The following is a 10,000-nucleotide window of genomic DNA, read 5'->3' on the forward strand; positions in this document are numbered from 1 at the left end:
CTCTCCTTTTATCTTCTCTTTTCTTTTTTCCCTCGTCTTTCTCTCCTCTTCACATCTATATCTCTCATCTCTCAGCTTTTTCATTTCTCTTTACTTGTTTATTTTTGTTCACTACTATTCTCCCATCTTTGGTTTTTTTCATCCTCTTCTCTTCTCTCCTCTCATCTTCTCTTCCCTTCTCCTTTATTTTCTCCTCTCTTCTCCTCTTTTCTTCTCTTTTCTTGTTTTCTCTTTTATCTGCTCTTCTCCTCTCCTTCCTTGTCTGATCTCATCATGACAATGCAAGTAATGAATTGGATTGTTGGACAGAAAGGTTGCCAGGTCACACTGAATGGTGTGTTCTTTTGTTTAAAGCCTAAATAGATCTTGATTCTGATTCACAGTCTCAGATCGATGCAGTCCTACTTCTCTGTTCACACTGCTGTCAGCTCTCTAAATGTCAGCATTCTAAAAGCAGCATGGAACTGCTCGTGCACAGAGCGAGAGCAAGAGAAAATAAAGAGTAGAGACATTAATAAGGAGACCAGGGACTCTAAAACGCCTGTTAAACTTCTCTGGGTGCTGAAACACTAATAATATCACCACAACAGCGGTTGATAAATTCTCTGTTTCAGATCTTCTTTTCACTTCTGCTTTGCTTTGAGGGATTCAAACGAGCAAAATGTATTTTAATATTCACGACATTGAAAAGCACGTGTACACAAGCACGCAGTGGCAGGCCGTGCATTTGGTATCTGGGCCTTCAGTGGGGACTTTCCCGACTTAATCCGGCTTTTTACATATAGAGTGTGAATATCATTTTACTAAAGCAAGAAACCCAGTTAAGACAACTTAAATCTCTACACTACCACCGCAACTGTGCACCTACATCATCTGGAGCAGTTCAGAATCAATATTTGTCTAATAACATGACAAAAACTTAAACATTTTTATAAAATACAACCTACTCACCAGAGATGCATACTTATAATTTAAACTGCTCCTCAGAGGCTGTAATCCAGTGGTACCGCTCGTGTTCACTGGTCTGGAATTAAAGAACAAACTCTTTCCCAGGCTGAGACAAGCTAGCTAGCTTCAGGGTTAGCCGACCTCCTCATGATGTTTAGCTTTTCTTGAAAATTTATTTTTAAGTATATTCGAGACCAAATCAATTTCTTTTTCTCAAAGTCTAACTCAGATGTATTAATGTGTGCAGAGCTACACACATGTTTTGACAGTCGAACTTGGCTGTAACAGTTTCCCTCTGAGCAACCAATCAGAGGACGGAAAAATGCTAAAAATGCTATTTTGCGCCAGCTAGCTGCCCTGTGAGGCGAATTTGAAATCTGATTGGTTAAAGAAACAAAGCTATTTCTTAAGAAGACTGGTAAAAAAAAAAAAGGCCAGCAGTACTGACTTTAAAGGCCCTGTGCATTTACATGGCAGCACATAGAGGCTGAAATCTGATTGGACAAAAAATCGAACATCCACATACCCGTACTGGAAGCAGTGCAGCCAAGAGAAACGCTATGAAATGAAGAGAATAATGTTGGAAAAATGTATACGATTTCATGGAACAAATATTAGAATTTAGGTTGTAAATGTAGGTCAGTGCTTCTGATAGTGTTTTGGCCAGCAGAGAAGGCTTTGCTGGTCCTGGCCGCCCACCACTGCAAGCACGTGTAAGTCAAGTGCAAAAGTTGCAGCATTCTTCATAGTTCATAAATATCATAAAAATAAATCTTTTCCATTGATATATCGAAATGTTTCAGTATGTTTAATGTGTCTCAGTCTTGGTGCTTCATCGGAAGGCTTCCAAACCTAAAATACCTACATACCTACGAAGCACAAAAAAAAAAAGGATCTGTTTCCAGTGGGTGATAAAATAACGCAAAGTCATTGATACAAAGTGCTCTCTCGTTACCCGGCGATGACCTCACCGCTATCGCATTGCATAACAAAGCGTCAGCCTTATGCCAGGAGCACACTGTGTGATTTTTAATAGTCTTTTGCGATTGTTGCTTGTCAGATTGTACGCACATGATCCCTATGTCACATTGTAGGATCTCGGTTGTCATAATGTCAGACTGTACGACAAAAAAAGACTCTTCCGAAGTTTCCGAAACAGGTGAAGCTTAACAAACTGCGTGAACTAGGGATGAACAAGGACGAGAAGAGGAACTGAAATAAAGGGGATAAAACTAAAGATTTGGAATTGTTAGGGAACTGAACGAGTTATGTTGTAAAACAGATACAGTGGTGCAAATAGAGGCATGAACTGAACTGGGAAGCTACAACGGTTGCACGTGAAACAACACATGATCACGAGGACCAATGAGAAGACGGTGTGGACACATAAAGGAGTCAAAATATAAACACATGGCTACAGATTTGCATATGACGTATCACAACGCTACGGAGAACAAGAAAGTCCTGAAAGTCACGTAGAATATACTTTAACGTGGCAGAGCTAGAGCTGCATCTTCTGGACACAGAACAGGAAAAGATTGAATTGAATCTTTTTTCTTTTCTTTTTGCATTACAAACGCCTGTTTGTGAAAGGGCCACGCATTGAATCAAATTGAAATCTTGCCGCACCGCATCGTAACGGGGCGAATCGTATCGCATCGGTAGCTGCTTCATATGTATCTTTAATGTATCGTATCGTTGGAAATGCATCGAGATGCAAATCGCATCGGCCTCAGTTATGCAGATGCACATCCCTCATGGCTACTCAAAGACTGGCGTGCGGAGCAGCCATTCGAGCTGGTTTCTAATATATTTTAGATAAAGTAAAACCAAATATACAGAGCTGACTGTGATATGAAGTAGAGACCTGCACTCCGCGGGAGTACCGCAGGACCCTTTGGACCCAACGCAAACGAGTGCGCAAAATGGTCTTTAAATTATAAAAAAAATAAAAAAATACTAAAAACAAATAAACTCATGTATCTACTGCACAAAAGCAACAATGGCAAGTAAAATAAGACTACTAGACTACTAAAGCACACAGAGGCAAAATGTCTCGGTGTCTCATTATTAAAGAATGGAACATACAATTACAACAAAACCTTGCCCTGTTTTTTTTTTTATCATTTGAGTTGATGTTTTTTGTTTAGAAACGTTCCTTGTTCATGTCCATGTTCACCATTTACACAAAAATTCAAACTCAAATAAAACGAAACGTTTCTTTAACGTTTCTTTAACGTTTCTTTTTCATTGAAGCATGTGAAACGAACAAAAAGCAGAGTAGCGGGCAGAAGCAGTAAGAGCATTAAAAGTAAAACTACTTATACATTTAGCAGGCCTCAAATATTGCAGGTGGGAGAAAATCACATATTTTTGCAGGAGCTAGCAGAGGTCTGGGACATAAAATCTGGGACATAACTTAAATATTGCGAGTGGCAACGGGGGAAAATAATATATATTTTTGCAGGACCGGGACAGAACTTATAATGCAGGTCTCTAATATGAAGCACCTTTCAGTCTCAGAGAGGGGTAATATTTTTATTCAACTTCAACAAAAATTGGTTCTCAAAGTTTTGGGAGTTTATTGGAGCTCTTATCGAGGCCAGCAATGCTAAAAAAGCCGCTCACGTGCAGCAGTTGTCGGGGTGTGTTGAATCTGAATGACATCTTCAGCAGAGGTGCAAAATTTAAATGGTAACGGTCATTGTCCATTAAAATATAGTGGAGTAAAAAGTACCTATATTAAATCATAAATGTAGTTGAGTAGAGAGTAAAAGTTGCTGATATCTTTGATATTACTTAAGAACAGTAAAGAAGTACATTTACTCAAATAGACAACTGGATAGAGGAAAATAAAGTGATCTTGAAAAAGAAAAAAACGAGATTCTCACATCAAAATCCCCCCATGGGTTCGAGCCAAAATGAACATTCTGCAGATCTCGGAGTACGAGGGCGAGGGAGTTTCAGCTCAGTGATCTCGTGAGGAGGCAATTTTCACAAAAATAGGTAGGGTTTTTTTCAACTGAGCTTCAGCTTTAGCCCACTGTCAAAAAATGTAGTGCTTTTCATCGGACATGACACTGGAACGGTACCGTTATCGTTACACTTCACACATCATGTGTTTATGAGTCCTATAAGTACCAAGGTCTAACCTATTTTCTGTACATGCCCAGGTGGATATGAGAAATGAGTCCTCAGATATTGATTTCTCTTGTCAGGAAATTTACAGTGAGTGCACAAATTTACATCTGCACACGTATAGCACATGCTGCATATTAATATATCAGTGCTCTGGTTTTGAAGTTTGTGGAAACCTGATTAGAAGATGTCATAATCAGATTCATATGATTCATACAATAACATAATAATTGTCAAGGGAAACATGTATTATATATAGTTCTGAAAATAGTATCATTTTCTACTTTCTGCATGATATTCAGAAATATGGCAGAATCCTACTTACATAAAAAAAGGTCATAAATAAAAACCTCCCTGCAGGATTTTGTTGAAATATTGTTGTTTTCCATGTTATATACAGAAAACCTGTTTGCGTGTGTGTGTGTGTGTGTGTGTGTGTGTGTGTGTGTGTGTGTGTGTGTGTGTGTGTGTAATGAATATTGTTTGGGGATTTTACCTCTTTGGTGCTTTCAGAGCATTTCTGAGCTTCTCACACACACAGCTTGTTCTTTGAAAGGTTGCCAGCACTGCAGCAGATCCACCATTTGATGGTGTTCATCACAAGGCTGTAAAATTTATATATATGTAATGTTCAATGCAAAAATACAGTATACAGGCAAATAAAAGAAGAATACTCTGTATGCTGAATGGAAACATGGAAGTCATATAGGGTTTTGTCTAAAGCAAGACAATTGATGCGTGATGTATCTCCTTCCAGCTCATTTCAGTCTGCACTGGCTGGTGGTGGAGAAACTGAAGGCTTGTGTAACAGAGATTAATGACCGCCTCTACTGTCTGCCTCATGGTTTGGTTCAGGAGCCAAATCTCGACATATAATGGAACACAGCCATCCTTAGACCAGTGACAGGACTTGTGTTTTTGTGGAGATATTTGAGGTGGTTTCATATAATAATAATAGGAAATGGTTCAATTTTATTTATTTATTTTTGTTTATTTTTTTTACTTATTCTAGTTCATTTTAAAACAATGTACACATTTCGTATATGAATATGTTCATACACCAAGACAAATTCCTAGTACTGTAAAATACTCCTACATCAAGAAATATTTTAAATGATTATTAAATAGTAATCTGAACCTGTCTCCGTTGAAATAAACATTGCAGCATCAGGCATGTAATAATAGACTGCAGTCAGGATCGAATACTGGACTACTACTACTGACTACTGGCTCGTAGATTTGATTCAATTTAATTCTTTAAACTAAACTTTGAATAGCAAAGCATTACTATTAATTATTATTATTATAAATGTTCTTATTATTATGATGATGATTACAGGTAGTCCCCAACTTATAATAGAGATGCATTAATGACACCAATATCGTAAGTCGAGACATGGCCTAGCCTATGTCATGGCCTAAGTATGCTGTAATTTGTAATAATTCAACAAAATACAGAACATAATTTAATCAAGACACAGCAGTTTACCCCTCAGTTGAGAGTTGAACCCTCAAAACTCTGGGACTACCTGTATTGATTAATGACTATTGATTGAAGAGACACATTTTTTCTTTCTTTCTAAAACTATGATTTTCCTGTAGAAATCTAAATAAATGCACTCTTACAAACAAGTTTAATGCTGCAATAAATTACAGGTTTACCGTATTTATATACACCAATAAAGTGTATAAGCTAATGAAGTGTATACGCTCCATGAAGATATGGTTTACATGGTTTGGAGTGGAAGATCTTTAATAGCCTGCTATTGAACCCTGACCTCAACCCTACTGGAAACCTTTGGGATAAATTGGAATGCTGACTGCAACCCAGACCTCCTCAACTTATCTACATCAGTACCTGATTTTATTAACACCTAATTTATTCACCTGTTGCTGAATGGAACACAAATCTCCACAAGCACTCCAAAATCTAGTGGAACATCTTCTGATAGGGTGGAGGTTATTATAACAGCATTTGAAGGCTACATGTGGAATGGGATGTTCCCCAAAGCATGAAAATCTTATGGTCAGGTGCCCACAAGCATTTGTCCATACGGTGTCTTTATTACAAACAAATCAATCTATATATTAATTTTAACAAACATTTGATATGAATCTTATGGGCAGGTGTCTACAAACATTTGACCATATAGTGTATGAAGAACCCATTTTTCATGTCTTTGGTTTATCCGATATGAACAAATGTCTAAATATATTGATTAATTAATATTCAGATACATATCTATAAATCATTTGTATTACTATTTGTATTATTATTATATCATCCATTATTATTATTATTATAATGTCCCAATTTCTCCAAATTCTTGATTTATTCCGGTATATTTTTTTCCAGCAATATTAATCCGTCTTTTCCAATGGCAGTGTAAATGGGGACTAAATGTGTAATGTTAAAAAAAAAGCACATACAAATATTATGGTCTGGTGTCCACTAACTTTAATCGATATACCACATTTATATTCTTGATCTATTTATTAATCAATTTCTAAATAATACAAAAAATTTGATGGAATAAACATGGTCTCTTGCCTGAGAATGATTGGTTGAAATATAATGAGTTCCTTCGAGTTTCCGAAGGTAGAGCTCCAATTTCTGCAGCACTGTAGATCCCAGCAATGGGGCTGATGTCATTTAAAAGCTCATTCTTTGTGTTATAATGAGGTTGTGTAACTATATATCCTATGATGTCTTTTGGTCATGTGATCTGGCAGTGTCCGGGTATCGGCAACACATCCAAAGAAATGCTGTGTGCATCGTGACACACATCTGATACTATGCATCTCTGATCGAACATGTTCCAAGACATACAGATATACAGGTTTCTACAGTGTAATATGGATTTAATGTTGTATTAAAAAGGATATAATACAAAAAATTTGAAAGCTCAAAGCTCAAAAATTTGAAAGCTCAGCATTGATGCATCTGGCGAATTATGTCTTAATCCATGATACTTGACCTGCAATCAATTAACATCCAATTTAAGATCTATGCCTCAAACAGACGTAATCCAGGTCTCGAACCCCAGCAGAGACGTGTTGTTTTCTATGCTCCGTGTGATTAATGACTTCTCATGAGCGGGGAAAAACAGTGGGCTCTCTCCGCTACACCGTGTGCCAAAGGGACATATGTGGCATCACACGGCACTGTCGAATGCTCTGTGTTTTCCATGCACACGGAGCCTAAATAATGATGATGAATGTAATATGGCATGTGTGGGCTTTGTCCTCCTTGAGGGATGATGCATTCCTAAAAAAAAAAAAAAAAAGGAAAAGAAAAGAAAAGAAAAAAGAAAGAAATCTAGTGCCACGTGCTGTCAGTGGTGAGAGAGAGGAAGAGAGAAGAGGGTTAATCTGGTTAGCTTGGCTTCATGTTGCTTTATAGGCCAGATGGCAGAAATGGATTAGACTCCCTCATGTCTGTACTGGGCTTCAGAAAGAGAAAGGGATTAACACTCTTGCACACACACACACACATTGCATAAGTACACATGCATCACTATAGTACACTGAGTTGGAATGAAAGGTGATTTATTCTCCAGTGCACCGTGGATGGTGTGTGTGTGTGTGTGTGTGTGTGTGTGTGTGTGTGTGTGTGTGTGTGTGTGTGTGTGTGTGTGTGTGTGTGTGTATCTGGGATACAGGATCCTGGATGTTTATTCATTTAAACCACTAGCTTAATCTTTTACCTAAAGTAAAGTCAGGCACAAGTACATAACCACATCTCAGGAGGTTAAATAATAACACTTATTTTACAACTTCTAAACAACTCTTGGAGCATTTTCTTACCCAGAATCCACAAAGTGCTATTCACATGAAAGCCAAATAGCACCCTGAAGCTCATTATTTGCCAATGATGCCATATCCCGAAGTGTTTCTCTCTTTTTATAAAAAATTTTTTATTTACCGTATTTTTCGGACTATAAGCTGCTACTTTTTTTCCACATTTTGAACCCCGCGGCTTCAACAACGAAGCGGCTAATTTAACTTCAAGCCAAAAAACTGAGCGACATAACATTAGACCAATGAAATTTCCGAACAGAAACAAAAAAACGCACCTCACCTGTGTTCTGAGCTGCATGGCATCGGGAGAAAAAACTTTCACGGAAGGAGGAAGACAGTGAACAATGACTTTCTTGGTAGGCTACTGTTTAGATACAAGCCGCTGTAGCGCGTTGAGTCTGGGTGAAGGGAGAGCTCGCTAACTCCAGTTGCAACAGAAATCATAGAAGCACAGACAGGTTTCCAAAACTCATGCTTCTTAATTTTTTCTTGGCAACAGCGTTACGGGTTAGTCAAAGAAACTTAGAAATAAGCATCAGAAAATAATAAGGACATATTCCTCGGTCTTGCACACATGCAGTAATACCGGAAAAAATGAGGCGGCATGCTATTCCCAAAATGCCGCTCTGCTCTTAAAGGAGCCACAACATATTTCACCCGTTACACCGTGTAACAGACACTGTCTTTCATTAAAGCCTGTGTAAAGTTCCTTAGTTTCAGTGTAGGCTTATAGACAGGTGCGGCTTATTTATGTTTAAAATAAAAATATTTGTCAAATTCAATGGGTGTGGCTTATATATGGGTGCGCTTAATAGTCCGGAAATTACGGTATACAGTTTATCTGTTTATAGTGGGTGTCTTACCTAAAACATTTAAACTCTTAATATCATTCTTATGAAACCACAACCTATAGAATCGATCAATATTACACAGAAAGTATAACAGGACACATTTTTGCGAATTCGAAATGAAGCCAAATGATGTGTTTTTGTGCAAATTGTATGTGAAAGAAAACACAAATAGTTCATGAAAAAGATTAACAACTGTTTTGAACGGTTTGGGCCGACTTTTCCTCAGGAATGAAGACTTTCCTATGGTGGAATATTTGATCATTACAAATCCCTGATGCTGAAGACTCCATTCCAAAAATGCTACATGCACATCTGCTTGCTGAAAACTGCACCATATCACCAGATCACAAACATTGTCTAATCAGTTTATAAGGAGCATCTAATATACAGTGTTTTAACTATAAATGTTATCATTTATAGAAAGAAGCACAGACAAAAAAAATACCCAAGAGTATAAAGTTCTCTGTCTGGAAAATTCTACAATAGTGGAAAACATACAGCTGTTAAAAGGCATAAATTGTAGCATTGATTTGATATTTTCACTACTACAGGCTTATTATTAACTTATTATTAGAGGGAGGTGAATTTAAGTTTCACAATTCAGCACACTACCAATATGTACTTTTATTGTATTGTCAAAAGTTTGTGGACAGTAAAGAAAGTAAATGTAATTCTGGATGTTGTGGATAAGTGGATTTTGTTTATCATATCCTTCAAAATCCTCAAATGTTTCGGTGGAGCAACTTTGCCTCAGCAATTGAAATTCCGACGCGCCCAGCTCCAGGCCAGGCGAATTCTTCTGCTGCTCTTTTGTCCCAGAAAGTCCTTTTCTTTTAGTTCCCTCTCCTCCCACACTTTTTCTTTTTATCCTGTCTTCTTTCCCACTCCATGGGACATTTACATTCCCTTTCAGTATCACAAGGTCACTCCTCCTTCTCTCATGCCCTGCCCTGTCTTTTATGTTGCCCTCCCTCTGCGCCATCGCTGCTCCGCAATTGGTTCAGAGGGTCATTGAGGAGTAGATCGGACTCTTTCCTTCTTTCCGCCTGCCACAGAAAGCGACCGAATGACTGAGAGAAGAGCACTCTAACCCCTCCCCCTTAACCACTAGCTCTCTCGCTCTCTCTCTCTCTCTCTTCTCAGCACCCCTCCCTCGTTCCCTTCCTGTCGGTGGAGCTCGGATCTGATCCCTCCTTCAGATAGAGCGAGAGAGAGAGAGAGAGACGCTGCCAGTCTTTCATATTAGAAGCATTCTTAGCATA

General features: G+C 38.1%; 1 protein-coding gene across 7 annotated transcripts in view; it reads left to right on the forward strand.

Moving 5' to 3' along the window:
• schip1 (schwannomin interacting protein 1) overlaps positions 1-10,000 on the forward strand; it is a 365,243-nt gene that overhangs the window by 320,903 nt on the left and 34,340 nt on the right. Inside the window, exon 1 of one of the 7 annotated variants that reach the window (XM_083525668.1) lies at positions 9,795-10,000. This exon is cut by the window's right edge and continues 183 nt beyond it. The exons of 5 other annotated variants lie outside the window; for them this stretch is intronic. The gene's annotated coding sequence lies outside the window, so the exon portion shown is untranslated. Of the gene's footprint in view, positions 1-9,794 lie in introns of those variants that run through there. One more of the 7 variants, XM_083525669.1, reaches the window with a different exon arrangement.

The sequence above is a fragment of the Silurus aristotelis genome (assembly GCF_946808225.1).
Source record: "Silurus aristotelis genome assembly, chromosome: 22".
NCBI classification, from domain to species: Eukaryota; Metazoa; Chordata; class Actinopteri; order Siluriformes; family Siluridae; genus Silurus; species Silurus aristotelis.